The sequence below is a fragment of the Chelonoidis abingdonii genome, chromosome 3 (assembly GCF_003597395.2).
Source record: "Chelonoidis abingdonii isolate Lonesome George chromosome 3, CheloAbing_2.0, whole genome shotgun sequence".
NCBI classification, from domain to species: Eukaryota; Metazoa; Chordata; order Testudines; family Testudinidae; genus Chelonoidis; species Chelonoidis abingdonii.
In genome coordinates, this window is record NC_133771.1 from 119,511,947 (window position 1) to 119,528,449 (window position 16,503).

Genomic DNA, 16,503 nt, shown 5'->3' on the forward strand with positions numbered 1-16,503 from the left:
TCTTTGAATCTTTCATTTTCAAACCAGGATGCCGCAACCTAAATCCAAACTAATTAAAACCTTCCACAAAATATGTTTTAAGATTGAAAAGGCTTGGAATACCATGCACTAACCATTACTCATAGGAGTAGAGTATTTTTTTCACTGGCTTGCTTCTGTGAGTAAGAATTAAAAGAGTAAGAGTTTGCAGAATCAGCCACTATTTCTTTATCGGGATTACCCTTTAACTATAGTAGAGGATTATATTAGGTACAAAATATATATATATATATAATAAAATATTGAAATGCATTTGTTTATAATGTGCAAATTTTGCTCTCAGTTACAGTGGTAAATCTGGAGTAATTCCACTGAAGGCAGTGGTGTTACTCAGATTTGCAATGGTAAACAGAGCAGAATTTGGCTCCCCTTGTTTACAATTTTCAAGGTAACCACTGAAATTAAACAAATGAATTGCCCATAACTTGTTGAATTTTAATCTTTCTCTCTGCCTATCTTTTCTTGAACAAATTGTCTCTTACAGTATTTGTACTGAATAAAATACAATATTGTATCATGCGTGCCACAAAAATTCTGATAAAACATTGTTTTAAAAAAAGAAGTGATCTTGAGTTAATTTTTGTACTTGATAACACACTTGTCACTAGTATATTTTGAAAACAAAGAAATTATGCAATAGGGCCTTGATTCAGCAAAGCACTTAAGCAAGCTGAAATGCTTTACTGAGTTTGAGCCTAGAAGATGAGATCCCCATGGTGGAGATTTTTTTTTTTTTTTTAACTTTGAGAACATGAGCCATTGACATTTCTTCAAAAACAGAGGGACCAATGGTACTCATGTGAACTGGTCAGTTATAATTTTGACGAAAAAACAAATGAGGGGACCCAAAGCTTATAAAATGTTGACAAAGAAAATCTTGAGTATACTTCCAGAGAGATACAAAAATTCTGGAGCAAAGCTACTGTAAATGCTGTTGTCACCAAAACTTTTTGATAGTAATATGTTTTCTGTGCTAGAAATGGTGGAATAGACTATCAAAGGAAGAGAAAGAGACTCCTTGAATAGGAGAAAGTATCATGAAGTTAGAGAAGAAGATTATGCACTGGTAGGATTGGAACACACAAAACCAAATGAAACAACAGGTTTAGAAGCTGGATAACTGGCTTGGGAGGAGAGGGAGGTTTGACAATATTCTTCACAGTAATATTATCATTATATGATTATGACATAATTGTATTTTATGCAAGGTAAGTCATGTGAGGTATCATTGCCAAAGTTATGATTTGCTGGATATGATTATCCTATTTGTGTGCATGTATCATCTTTGTATCGGAAGTTATGAATATTGACTACGTAGCTGTATTTCAAATGTAGTTTCACCTGGGTAACACCCACTAGACGAGATGCTGTCAGTCTAAATAGTGGGTGGGGAAGGGCCTGTTCTGGGCAATGGACCATTAGGAAAAAACAATAGGCCATCTGAGAAACTTATCTCCCACCTGGGGAGCCTTCCTGAGAACACTACATACAGCTGCCCCTTAATGGCTGCTATGACTCTATAAGGACATGTGATCAGACCACATGATGCTGGACTCCATCTTGAGATGTCAGTATTTTTCTACAGACTGGTCTGGGAACCAAGCTTTGAAACAAAAGCTGTATAAGGCAAGGAGTGACATCATCTGGTGGTGTTCACACCCTGCCCAAAAAGACTCCTGGAAACACCCGAGGAACAAAGCCTAAACTGGGGGAAGTGTTGGACCCAGGCTAAAGGGATTTTTAGCCTATGAATGGAACACCTGGGGATTCCAAACTAAGGGGCAAGCTGCACTTGCTTATAAGAATCTGTAGCCTGATTGTACCATCTCTTAGGGTGAGAATCTGCTAATTCATATCCAGTCTATTTAGTATATTAAGTTCGGTTTGCATTTTTTGTTTATTTGCTAGGTAATCTGCTTTGATCTGTTTGCTATCACTTATAGTTACTTAAAATCTATCTTTTTCCGTTAATGAACTTGTTTTTGCTTTATCGAAACCAGTGAAGTGTATGGGGCAAAAGCCGGTGCATATTCCTCTCCATGTTGAGGGAGAGGGTGAATTTTATGAGCTTGCACTGTACAGTTCCCTGTGCAGTGCAAGATGGTATAATTTTGGGTTTATACTCCAGTGGGGAGGAGGGGGAGGGGAGTCTGGAAAGCTAGGAAATTTTCTGCTGTCTGCTCCATATATTTGAGTGGCTTGGGTGCAGCTGCTCTTGCAGGTAGCTCACTTTGGCTGTGTGGCGCCATCTGCTGTCTTGTTGGGTCCCCAAGCAGTGTGAGCAGGGCCAACTCAACTGAGTAGTTAGAGGGGGCCCAGCAGTTCTCACAGCTGCCAGACCACCCCAGGGGTGACAGCCCATCACAGGAAGGATGGAAGAATTGAGGGTTAACAGAAAGAACTGGTAAAGTTGCTCATTCTTAATAATTTTCAGGCAGCAGTTTTCAATTTGTTTTGAAATTTTCTTGTTTTCTTGCCACAAGAAGTGATAATCCTGCATAGATTAAATTGTCTGAAATTTTTTTGGCAGGAGAGGGTTGAACTTAGATGGTTCCACACATATAAATATTGTTCAGCAATAGCCTTGAAATTACATAAAATGAAAGGACAATAAAACAAAAAATCCAACTTGCCTGACAAAACTGTCAGACTTCTCTGGCAGCTTCAAAGGTCAGCTGATGACTCATGGAAACAATGAAGAACATTCCTTTTATAAATTGATGAAAAAAAATCAGATGATATATTTTCTGTGGGTTTTTCTTCTTCTTCTTGATGGCAGTATATCATATATGAAAACAAGAAACTTTTCTTTCCTAGGAGTTCATAGGCTCCTGTGGCTTATGTAATAAAATTACATTTGTCAGTATGATCTCCACAACAGCTGTGATATCACAGACCTGACAATTGGTGCCCTTATTGGTAGACTAAATAAAGTAATTATGGAGTGAATTGGCAAAGAGATTGAAGCATCCTCTCAGCCTTCCCTATCATTCCTCCAGTAGGTAATAAGGCACAGTAATAGGGCAGTGGAAGTAAGCTTGTATTGCTGCCTCTCCTGTACCTATTCGATGGCTCCCAATAGGATTCATTCTGTAAGTCAGTAGGGCACCTTTCACAGACACAAAATTCATATTAATAAGCCTCTGGCCTCTTGAACTGTTTCTCACCTAAGCAAACTTCATGGTAGTCAATCACATTCTCAGGTTCCCAAATGTTGCTTAGGCCTGTAAGGTGCTGAATGTCTTGGGTACTGAGCACGTTTAACTCCCATTGCACTCACTGCCAGAGGCAGGTGCTCGGAACATCAGCGGTTAGAGCCTTGATTATGTTCAGTTGGAGTTTGGCATGCATAGAACTTACAGGATCAGGTCCTGCATCCTACAGACAGTCTTGTTATCGCTAATATATATTGTAGCTCTAACTATAGAAACAGATCCTATGTGCATTTTATTTAAGTATTGTTACCACAGTTTTCAGTTATGTCTAGAAGAAGTCTGGTCTGTCACTAAAGAGTACAAAATTGAAAAAACCTGAAAAGTCATTTGTCTATATATCACTTTTTGTTTGAAGATAGATTGCTGATTACTTTTGTGTTATGGATGTGAGGTATATACATTGAAACTGTGGTCATACTTGGTACTATAACTGTCATGGTATCATTGCTTATGCTTGGGACAGGAGTGAAATGAAAAATAACTGAAAGTGTTGTTACATTTCAGTCTAAAAGTAAGAAGATTAACTTTCTGAGCTTCATTACTCTAAGGAGAGACAAGATGGGTCAGGTAATATCTTTTATAAAACCTGAAGCTGAGCTCTGTGTAAGCACCAAAGCTTGTCTCTCTCACCAAAAGAAGTTGGTCCAAAAAAAGAAATTACCCCACCCACCTTGTCTTTCCAATATCCTGGGACTGACATGGCTACAACAACACTGCATACTTGCACTCTGAGTTATTTAAATAATTAATCTAACTGTTTGTAAGTGATTGCTATTTAAATTAAACAAGGTTCTGCTTGTTATTATGCATTATTCTCAAAAGATCTGAAAGTGCTTTACAAATGTAAATCTCTAGATGGTTTTATATCTCGTGGGGGGAGTTCAAGTTTACTGCCAATAGTCATAGGAAGTGGTAGGTTTAGATTTTATGTCACTGTTTACTTTGGGTAACATATTTCTGTGTTTTAAAAATAGTTAACCAAAGTACTGAGCTGCTATGATAAACACTAGAGAAATCAATGAACAAGTGAATAAGAAACACACTGTCCATCTCTGGGTAATATGTGGCATTTAGCATCTCTCAACTCCCCTGTACATAGGAAGTGAAGCATACTTTATTAGTTGAAACTTCAATCCAACAGTGTATAAACTGAAATTGAATGTAGGTAGGCAGAATGTAATTACTTGGGATGGTGTTTGGCAAGTTACATGAGACTTGATTCAGAGTGTCATATTCTGAATCATCAGTATTATTTCATGTGGGGACTGTGTTTCCACTAAAAGACTGCTGTTTTGAGTAGCAATCCAGCAGTGTTTCTGAAGTCTGAGGGAATCAAAGCAAAGATGTTTCCAGTTTATTATTGTTACTGATTTTTGCAATACTAACTTTGTATCAGTTTTTTTAAAGTTTCTTGTTTCAGTGGCCATTTTGATTTAATTTTTTTGTAAAGAAGCTGTTAAAATAATTTCATACATAATCTGGACAAGAATCTCTGTACAAAATCATCCTGCTGTCCCCATATAACTAAGCATGATGTTCTCTCTTCTGATTATAATATTATGTAGTAACTATCAAACTCCAATTTAAACACACATGTAAAATGGGTAAAAAGACACTTTAAAGCATCTTTAGTCCTATCCAGGCTGTATTCACTAATATATATATATAATTAAATGGAAGAAGGCAATAAATCATGCAACTTTTTTCAATTATTAATGCTTGTTTTCATTATATGTTTAACAATTTTAACAAAATCTATTTGTTTGGACAGTAATTCTTCAGCCTGATCAGTGGATTTCAGAAAGAGGAGCCAGATATTCAGGTAACTTTCCTCTTCGTAACATTTATCATATGTTAGTTAGCCTTAGCTAACAGTAATCCTCTGGAAGAAGGTTGCGCACAGCTTGACCATGCTGAGAAGTACTGCACTGTGACTTCCTCTGAAGATCAGTGCTTCTCTTAACATTGAAGAGAGAATGGTCATTTTGAGTTTGATCTTGTACATACATGGCAAAGCTCCCATTGACTTCAAAGGGCCAGATCAGGCACTTTCTCCCTGTGAAGCAATTGCAGAACCTGCTAGCGATGGTGAGCTCAAAACTGAAATTCATACCCCTTAGGTCTAAACTGAAATGGAATCAGAGACCAGACCCAAAGAATTTTAAACAGCAGACAAAGACTACAGAAAGTAAAAGATAAAATATAAAGGGATCAAAACACCGGGAAAGGTATTTATAAACTTGGTGCATGTTCTGTGTTTTGTTACCATAGACAGAAGGGTTATGTGAGCATGTAAATGAATCTCTGTGGCTTGTCAAAATTGGCTCAGGGATCCTAATGAACCTAATTAACTTCGTCCAAATGAAATATTTGGTTAATAGATTTTATTTTGGTAGTTTGTTAAACCTGAAAGATCAGAAGAGTTGCAATGTTGGCTTACCAGCAGCACTTTTTATCTTCCAGGCATGACATGGAAATATAGTCTCTAATTTCTAAAGGAAGTAAGGGGTTTTATTTTGTTTTTTAATCTGTATACTGTATATATGAGTTGTTTCTCTGACAAAGACTCTATTCTATAATTGTGAACAGGGGCCGCTAACAGGGAGTTTCGAGAGGGAGTTTGGAAGGGGAGCAGGAAGGGGGCGAGGTACACTTGCCATTCTTTAAAATCTTTAAACTAAACTATAATCAAAACTTCTTGATTTAAACAAAAACTCTATCATGAACCTAGGTAGCTGTAGGAGAGAATGCAGGCAGAAGCCTAGCAACAGAGTGGGTGCTATCTAGGATGACCGGACATCCCGATAAAATCAGGACTGTCCCCATTTTTAGGTGTTCATCTCACGTCCTGATCGATGTTTGGTCAGGACGCAATTTGTCCCAATATTTCGCACTCTTGGTTTTTTTTTTGTTTTTTGTTTTGTTTCACTGGCAGGAGTCCGCCTTTCCCCCCCGCACCCCCCTCTGCCGGCAGGATTTCGTTTTCTTTCTTTTCTCTCTCTCTGCCAGTGGGACTGCAGACATCCAGCTTTTTTTGTTTTTTTTTGTGTGCCGTGTTGGCTCCGCTTTTTTCTCCTCCCTCTGCCCATGGATTTGGGACTCTGTGGGGGTTTTTGTTTTTTTTTTCTCTCTTTGCCGCCGCGGACTCCATCGTTTTGTTTGTTTTTCCTCTCCGCCAGCGGGACAATTGGGACTCCATTTTTTCTTCTCTGCGGCGAACTCCCCAGTGTGCCAATATTTTCATCCATTGCTCACTACGCTATCCGTTTTTGTTGCACTCAGTGATTAGCATGGATGATTACCTGCCAGGGCAGCGTGGCATATGTGTGCAATCGGTGCAAGAGATGCTGGCTCAGGAGCCACGTGTGGGCTTTGGAGGCCAGAGGTGTTGGAACATAGAGAGCTAACAGAGGGCAAGGTATGTTGATGGAGCTTTCCGGACACTGTAAAATGTTCCCACCTCCGGTCAGACTGCCCCTGGCCTGTTAAGGAGGATGAAAGGCTCAGTGAAGGAGAACATTAACAGGAGCAGAAGAAAACTACTTCCATAGTTGGGACCCTCCTTCCAATAGGTGCTGGGGTTGCCTCTCACGAGGTTACCTCTCTGGGAGAGGAACTCCAGTCAGGGAAAAGGCGGTTCATTAATGGAAATTCGATCATTAGAAACATAGATAGCTAGGTGTGATGGACCAGGAATAACCATATGTGACTTGCCTGCCTGTCGAACAGTGCAGATCTCTTAGAGACTATGTGTAGTGCTGGGAGGAGCCGGTGTCGTGTACATGTAGGTACCAATGACATAGGGAAGGGTAGGAGAGGTCTTGGGAGCAAATTTAGTCTAGGTAAAGAGACTGAACATCCAGGACCTCTATGGTGCATTCTCAAAAATGCCTCCATTCGATGCACAGGGCCACAGATAGCAGCAAGCTTCAGAGTCTCTAATGCAGGAATGATGAGACTATGGTGTAGAGAGAGGGTTTAAATTTATTAGGAACTGGGAAACTTTGGATGAGTGGGCGCCTATACAGAAGGAGTCTCCACCTAAACCAAAGGGATCCAGACTGCTGCACTTAACATTAAAAGTTGCAGACAGTTTTTTAATTAACGAAATGAAGGGAAAGTCCAACGCTGCCAGAGGAGCATGTGATCGGACAGAGACTTCTCTGTAGAGACATCTTATTGATTAGATGATTCTCTAGCGAGTATCAGGTGCGGAGGAGGATGGAAAAGAATAAGTATGGGGCAGACCAGATGAAAAACATTCAATAAACAGAGAATCGATCACAGTCAGAAAAGGGCAGAAATAAAAACAGTTTTTAAAGGCTTTGTACACAAATGCTAGAAGCTAATAATCAGTAGATGAACTAGATGCTCAGTTGACAGGAGATATTGATTATAACAGGGCATCACAGAAACCTGGTGAAGTGGAGCACAACAGATGGAGACACATCAATTCTGGAGTACAAATTATATCAGTAAGGCAACCTAGGTCTGCAAGTGTGAGGGAGGGCAGGCAGTGGCACTATATGGAAAGAAATGTAGAATCAATGAAAGTACAAAGTAAATGAATCCACATTTCCATAAAGATCTCTGTCGGATAGTAATTCTGCTCTAACAGAATATTAACAGTTAGGGATCTCATTATCGACCCCTTGACCAGGCATGTGATAGTACAATGAAAAATGCCTAGCGAGACTTAACAGAGACTATCAAAAATTAAAGAATTCAATAATTTAATATTCTCTCCTGGGATTCCTCAATTATCCCACATTGAACTACGTACATTGTCACCTCAAGTACCAAATACAGAGACAAAGGCCAGGTCTACACTGCGACTTTAAATCGTTTAATGCCGATATGCCGATTGAACGCTGTATTCCGTACACTGACGTCGTCATTAATATCGAGTAAACGGCCTCCTTAAAGTGCGATTCTGGAACTCCTCCCAAACGAGACAGTAGCGCATATCCGATACTTAATTACACTCGGTATTAGAAGTTATGTGGACGGAAATCGATCGTGTATGGCTCCCGGCACCCCAGAAGTGCAGCAGCTGACCTGCTGAGGACAGCAACTGAACTCGATCAGCGCAGTAAACAGGAAAACCCAATCTTTCAGCCCCAGCGCGAACTTTTGAATTAATTTCCTGCTTGCCAGCGTGAGCTCTGTATCAGCACGCTGGCAATCGCCAGTTTGAAATCGAAAAGAGCTCAGCATAGAGCTACGGAGATCTAGGTCTATCCAGTATGGGAGACAATTTGTTGATGCAGCTCCGTACCGACCGAATATGCCAAAGCGTTTTGAAAATAAAAAACCTCCAGGTATACACGCGCTGATCGTGACAAGCTTAACGGGAAGCCAGCAGACTCAACATGGAACGTAATGAGGCGAGGAGGCGTGGGACTCGCTTATCCCACAGTCACCAAGCAGTCTTCTTTGAAAATTATTTGCATTCTTGGAAGAGCGACCCAATCTTAGAGGTTCAAACACCAGTGTCTGGCGTGTTCACGGAACATTTCCTCAGTTCGCTTCCCCACCACCACGTTGAAAAAAAAAGGAAAGAGTGCTTGTATGGCTTTTGCTCAATGCACTCCCAAAGCGAAAACGCGCCAAAGTGTTGTTCTGTGCCTCACCAAAGGGAGTGGTGAGCCTGTACCAGCACGCCACCGGGCAGTGTTTTCTGCCCATCAGGGCACTGTGCTCTCACACGAAGTGGGAAGTATGGAAGCTGTCAGACAGTCTACCCACAGTGCACCGCTCCTGAAATCGATGGTAGCCTTGGACCATGGACACAAGCAATCGATTTTGTGATCGCATTGTGGACGCGCAAAACCGATTTTATAACATCGGTTTCGTAATATCGGTTTAAACTACTTCGAAATAATCGTGCAGTGTAGACGTACCCAAAATGTCTCAATACTTTAAATGACTGCTTCCTGAAGCAGCTGGTACTGGAACGCACAAGGGGAGAGGCAATTCTCGATTCAGTCCTGAGTGGAGTGCAGGAGCTGGTCCAAGAGGTAACTATAACAGGATTGCTTGGAAATAGTGACCATAATATAATAACATTTATCATTCTTGTGATGGAAAGAACACCTCAACAGCCCAACACTGTAGCATTTAATTTCAGAAAGGGGAACTAAGGAAAAATGAGGCGGTTAGTTAAACAGAAATTAAAAGGTACAGTGACTAGAGTGAAATCCCTCTAAGCTGCATGGACACTTTTCAAAGACACCATAATAGAGGCCCAACTTAAATGTATACACCAAATTAAAAAACACAGTAAAGGAACTAAAAAAGAGCCACTGTGGCTTAACAACCATAAAAAAGAAGCAGAGAGAGAGAGATGATAAGGCATCTTTTAAAAAATGGAAGTCAAATCCTAGTGAGGTAAATAGAAAGGAGCATAAAGACTGCCAAATAAAGTGTAAAAATGTAATAAGAAAAGCCAAAGAGAAGTCTGAAGAATGGCTAGCCAAAAACTCAAAAGGTAATAACAAAATGTTTTTTAAATACATCAGAAGCAGGAAGCCTGCTCAACAACCAGTGGGTTCCCTGGACGATCGAGATACAAAAGGAGCATTAGAGACTATAAAGTCATTACAGAGAAACTAAATGAATTCTTTGCTCCAGTCTTCACAGCTGAGGATATTAGGAAGATTCCCAAACCTGAGCTGTCCTTTGTAGGTGACAAATCTGAGGAATTGTCACAGATTGAAGTGTCACTAGAGAAGGTTTTGGAATTAACTGATAAACTTAACATTAACAAGTCACCAGAACTTGTTGGTCCAAGAGTTCTGAAAGAACTCAAATGTGAAATTGTGGAACTATTAACTATGGTTTGTAACCTGTCTTTTAAATCAACTTCTGTACCCAACGACTGGATAATAGCTAATGTAATGCCAATATTTAAAAAGGGCTCTAGAGATGATCCCGGCAATTACAGACCGGTAAGTCTAACGTCAGTACCAGGCAAATTAGTTGAAACAATAGTAAAGAATAAAATTGTCAGGCACATAGAAAACATAAATTGTTGGGCAAAAGTTCACATGGTTTCTGTAAAGGAAAATTGTGTCTTACTAATCTATTAGTCTATTATTCTTTGAAGGGGTCAACAAACTTGTGGACAAGGGGGATCCAGTGGACATAGTGTACTTAGATTTCCAGAAAGCCTTTGACAAGGTCTCTCACCAAAGGCTCTTATGGAAATTAAGTTGTCATGGGATAAGAGGGAAGATCCTTTCATGGACTGAGAACTAGTTAAAAGACAGGGAACAAAGGGTAGAAATAAATGGTGAATTCTCAGAATGGAGAGAGGTGTTTCCCAAGAGTCAGTCCTAGGACCAATCCTCGACTTATTCATAAATGATCTGGAGAAAGGGGTAAACAGGTGGCAAAGTTTACAAACCGCTCAAGATTCTAAACCGCTCAAGATAGTGTGACAAAGTTCCTCCTCTACCTTGGTGGGTCCTGTGCTTATTGGCAGATTTGCTCACCACAGTGATCTTCCCCACAGTCTGGATCAGCTTCTCCTGTATCTGATCAGGAGTTGGGAGGTTTGGGGAGAACCCTGGCCCGCCCTTTACTCCAGGTTCCAGCTCAGGACCCTGTGGATTGCAGCTGTCTATAGTGCCTCTTGTAACAGCTGCATGACAGCTACAACTCCCTGGGCTACTTCCCCATGGCCTCCTCCAAACACCTTCTTTATCCTCACCACAGGATCTTCCTCCTGATGTCTGATAACGCTTGTACTCCTTAGTCCTCCAGCAGCACACCCTCTCACTCTCAGCCCCTTGTGCCTCTTGCTCCCAGCTCCTCACACATACTTCCTCTCCCCCCTCCCTGACTGGAGTGAGCTCCTTTTTAAACTCAGGTGCCCTGATTAGCCTGCCTTGATTGGCTGCAGGTGCCTAATTAGCCTGTCTGCCTTAATTGGTTCTAGCAGGTTCCTGATTACTCTAGTGCAGCCCCTGCACTGGTCACTCAGGGAACAGAAAACTACTCATCCAGTGACCAGTATATTTGCCCTCAACCAGACTCCTGTACCCCACTGGTTTGGGTCTGTCTCAATAGTTAAAACCAAAGCAGACTGTGAAGAACTTCAAAAAGACCTCCCAAAACTAAGTGATTGGGCAGCAAAATGGCAAATTAAATTTAATGTGAATAAATGTAAAGTAATGCACATTTCCCTGGATACTTGTGTTCCCTATGGGCTGCCTTGATGGCTGCTCGAACCTCTGAGCAAGTCTCAGCCCTGTACTCTCCCACCCAGCTGTAAGGCTCCCCCTCTTGCTTTCACAGTTGTTGTGCAAAACAATAAATTCGGTTATAATGGTTCGATCATTTTTCCCCCTGAAGCTTCCAATCCATTCCATAAACAGCGTCATCTGCCTCTCACATGGCTAAATGCACACTGGCCAACCATTCTGCCACTGCTATGGCAATAGCTAAAATGTTCCTGTCTTCTGCTCAAGAAGCCTGCATATGGCTTCATTAGCCAGGGCATCAGTTGATAAGCTGGGTCTTCCAGAATAACTAGATCAACCTCCACGCCTCAGTAGACCTGGGAGCCAACAGTCCTTTCTCCATTAATTTAAATAGTACTAAGGCCTGGTCTACGCTACGAGTTTAGGTCGAATTTAGCAGCATTAGATCAATTTAACCCTGCACCCATCCACACGATGAAGCCATTTTTGTTGACTTAAAGAGCTCTTAAAATCGATTTCTATTGTTCTCCCTGACGACGGGATTAGCACTGAAATCAACCCTGCTGGGTTGAATTTGGGGTAGGGTGGACGCAATTCAACGGTATTGGCCTCTGGGAGCTATCCCAGAGTGCTCCATTGTGTCCACTCTGGACAGCACTCTCAACTCAGATGCACTGGTCAGGGTAGACAAGAAAAGCCCCACGAACTTTTGAATTTCATTTCCTGTTTAGCTAGCGTAGCGAGCTGATCAGCACAGGTGACTATGGAGTCCCAGAATCGCAAAAGAGTTCCAGCATGGACAAAATAGGAGGTACCGCATTTGATCACTGTATGGGGAGACAAATCCGTCCTATCTGAACTCCATTCCAAAAGACGAAATGCCAGAATATTTTAAAAAATCTCTAAGGGCATGAAGGACAGAGGTTATAACAGGGACCTGCAGCAGTGCCACATGAAGCCTACCAAAGAACCAGAGAGGCAAATGGCTGCTCTGGGTCAGAGTCCCAGACGTGCTGCTTCTATGATGAGCTGCATGCCATTCTAGGGGATGCCCATACCACTACCCCACCCCTGTGCTTCCCTCTTTCCCAACCCCTCCCAGGCTACCTTGGCAGTTATCCCCCCATTTGTGTGACAAATTAATAAAGAATGCATGAATTTGAAACAACAATGACTTTATTGCCTCTGTAAGTGGAGATCAAAGGGGTGAAGGGAGGGCGGTTGGCTTACAGGGAAGTAAAGTGAACCGGGGTAGGGAGGGTTCATCAAGGAGAAACAAACAGAAATTTCACACCGTAGCCTGGCCAGTCATGAAACTGGTTTTCAAAGGTTCTCTGATGCACAACGCCCCCTGCTGTGTTCTTCTAACCACCCTGGTGTCCGGCTGCGCATAATCAGGAGCCAGGTGATTTGCCTCAACCTCCCACCCCGCCATAAACATCTCCCTCTTACTCTCACAGATATTGTGGAGCACAAAGCAAGCAGTAATAACGATGGGAATATTGGTTTCACTGAGGTCTAACCAAGTCAGTAAACTGCACCAATGAGCTTTTAAACATCCAAAGGCACATTCTACCACCATTATGCACTTGCTCAGCCTATAGTTGAACTGCTTCTTACTATTATCCAGGCTTCATGAACCATGGGAACAAGGGGTAGGCTGGGGTAGGTGCGACCGTGTGGTGCTGCCAACTGGGAGAACAGCCTGAGGCAGAAGCCTCCAGTTGGCATGATATTCCAGGCAGGACTGAATCTCCATTAGATGAAACTTAAAGAAGAGAATGACCTGGAGTCATTCCTTTTTTTTCCAGGTGCCCCTGACTGACCTCACAGAGGCGTCCCCAACGAACCTAACTGAGGTCAGCCATGAGTATCAATGGGACAATGACAACGGCTAGCAGTCGTATTGTACCGTCTGCCATCTGCAAGGCAAGGCAAGAGGATGCTGCTATGTAGCACTGCAGTACCGCGTCTGCCAGCAGCACCCAGAAGACATATGGTGACAGTGAGCTGAGTGGGCTCCATGCTTGCTGTGGTATGTCATCTGCATGGGTGACCCAGAAAAAAAGGCGAGAAACAATTTTTTGCCATTGCTTTCATGGAGGGAGGGAGGTGGGGCTGATGACGTGTACCCAGAACCACCAGCAACAATGTTTTTGCCCCATCAGGCATTGGGAGCTCAACCGAGAATTCCAATGGGCAGCAGAGACTGTGGGATAGCTACCACAGTGCAATGCTCTGAAAGTCAACTCTAGCCTCAGTACTGTGGATGCACGCCACCGACTTAAAGTGGTTAGTGGGGACACACACAATCGACTATATCAAATTGATTTCTAAAAAATTGACTTCTATTAAATTGACCTAATTTCATAGTGCAGACATACCCTTAGTGCCAAAAGAGCTGAACATTGTGGACTGTTCCAGATAACCCTGCATTTGTGTCTGTAAGCCTGCCAGAGTGGTCCATCAGTCCTTGTGGCACCCTGAAGAAATACCTTTTTCTGTTTATAAATTCTGCATCTGGCAAGGGTGGTGGTGGTACAATGAATTGCACCTATACAGTTTGGGAACCCCATGTGTGCAAAGCCATCAATGATCTCCTGAGAATTACTCAGGTTCATGATCTGGTTTGACAATACCTTATCAATGCCACAGCAGATCTGCAAGACAATGACCCCAACAGTCGATCTTCCCACTTGGAATTTTTTGGCTACTGATTGATAACATTCAGGGGTGACCAGCTTCTCCATGAGTATGTTGGTCTGATGTCACTGAAACTCTGGGTCCTGACCTGTAGAATCCGGGGCAGCAATTTTTGCTTCAACTATAAGTGGTATAGAAACTGCTGCGGACAAGTGTGAGGAGATGGAGGAGGGTTATATTCAGTGTTCCCAGTTCTTGTATGGTAGGTTGCCAAGTGTATATGCTTGATAATTCCCTTTACAAACCTTTAAAACATCTCTGAAATTCAACTTTTCTTCTCTGTCCTCAGATCTTCAAATAGGTAACCCTGAAGTTCTCTTGCCACAGTTGGGTGATCTAGCTATGCAGAATAATCCTCTCCCACCAATCCATGATACCTTCCCAGACCCAGAAATGGAACTGAATGCTGTGTAGGTGATCCAGGAGGTCCTTTTGTTCCAACAGCTCAGTATCCTCCTATTTTTCTACCTCATCCTATTGCCACTGATGCAGAGCATCCCATAGAACAGTCTCCTATGTCAGCATCAATTGTTCAGTGGTGTGACAGTGGTGTCCAATGCCAGATTCAGCTGGCTCTGAGTAGGGTCATACAGCCCAAGCATATTGTGTATATTCTTGCTTGTCACCATAGTGATGTGGAGCATTGTTGGCTCCATGCTGGCTGATGGTAATTTGAAATACCATGAGCCAGCTCAGAAAGGAAGCATGGGATAAAGACAGTGGAATCGTGGGATTATTTTTATTTAAACCGACCTGGCTTCCCACAATTTACAGAAAAAAAAAAAGCATCCATGGCTCGGCTGAGATCCCCTTGAATCCTATGGAAACCATTTTCAGTGTCAGTAATACAGACGTCATTAGTATACACATAATTTCCAGCCTGCAACCTTCAGGAAAGTTTAAGTACATATATTGAACAAAAGGGGAGGCAGCACTGACTCTGGTGGAAGGCCACTAGGGAGATGTTTAAGGAGATTGATTTTTTCCCCCCGTAACTGGCAGGGTGAAGCTTTGGTTACTGATCATTTCCTGGATGATGTTTGCTCTGCTCCAGACATTTGGGATGCTACAATCCTGGGCTCAAGGACTGAGAGATCCGAGTAGGCAGCTTTTGGTGACTGGACCAAAAGAGAGATGAACCCATTGTGGATGTTATCCAGACCAGCTTTGGTCTAGATCAATTTCTGAGCACAGTAAACTTTTAAACATATCTTCCCAAATGACATTATGTTTGTCTGAAAGTGCAGTAGCAGTCAGAACACTAACACTTCCTTTGGTTCTCCTAGGACAGTTCCTTAACCTTTTCCGGGTGATGATCCCCTTACTGGAAACATTTTTACCTTTGCTATAAAAGAGTATAGTGTAAGTGGTAAGCCTGTAACATTTATTATTGTGTGTGTTTCAAGAGGTAGACAGAGAACACTTGACCTGGAAGGATAAAGGTGTGCCTGGAGAAGAGGAACAAGGTTTAATTTGCTTTAGATTATAATACATCTTTCAATTTCTTGCAACCCTCTTTGACTGCCTTTTGTGAACCCATGGAGTGGGCAGGGTGATAAATTATCAGCTGAGAAACAATGTGCTAGTGCATCTTACTTTATCTGTGCCTGGCCTTTAGATTTAAGCCATTTCAGCCAAGGACCTTACATATTTCTTGTAAATTAGCAAGATCTTATAAATAAAAATAATGTTGTCAGCTAACATTTCATGGTACCTAAACATTTGATTATGATGGGCAGGTACTGAAATAGACACTGTGCTGCTCACACATTGCCCCAGATCATTAAAAATGCAGGTCTGGAAGGGACCTTGAGAAGTCATCTCATCCAGCCCCCTCCACAGAGGCAGGACCAATGGATGATTCAGGGATATATCAAAGTCAACATTTTATTACATCTTTCCTGCCAGTGATATCTCACCTAGAATTAGAGCTTTTGGGGCATTGATTCAGTTGTATATTCTGGAGAAATAATTGAAAATAGCATTGTACCCTGCTTCACAGGCAGATTGCCAATTTACAGTGATTGAAGGGACCACACATATCTGGATTTACTAAAACAAGATGCGTTGTCCGATAAAGCCTCACAAAATCAATTCAAATTGGCCTGGATATGAACATCACGTAGATTGAAAACTGGCTGAAGGACCATATCTAAAGGAAGAGGTGGTTGGGGGTTTTACAGAGTCAGTTTTAGTCTAATTTAAAATTTTCATTAATAATCCAGGAATAGCATGCTTAATACAATTTGCAAAAAATCCTAAATTGAGAGGTGCCATAAACACCCTTGATGACTGTGAAAAGAGACCCCTGGAATTTAGAAATTTGAGCAGGAAACAAC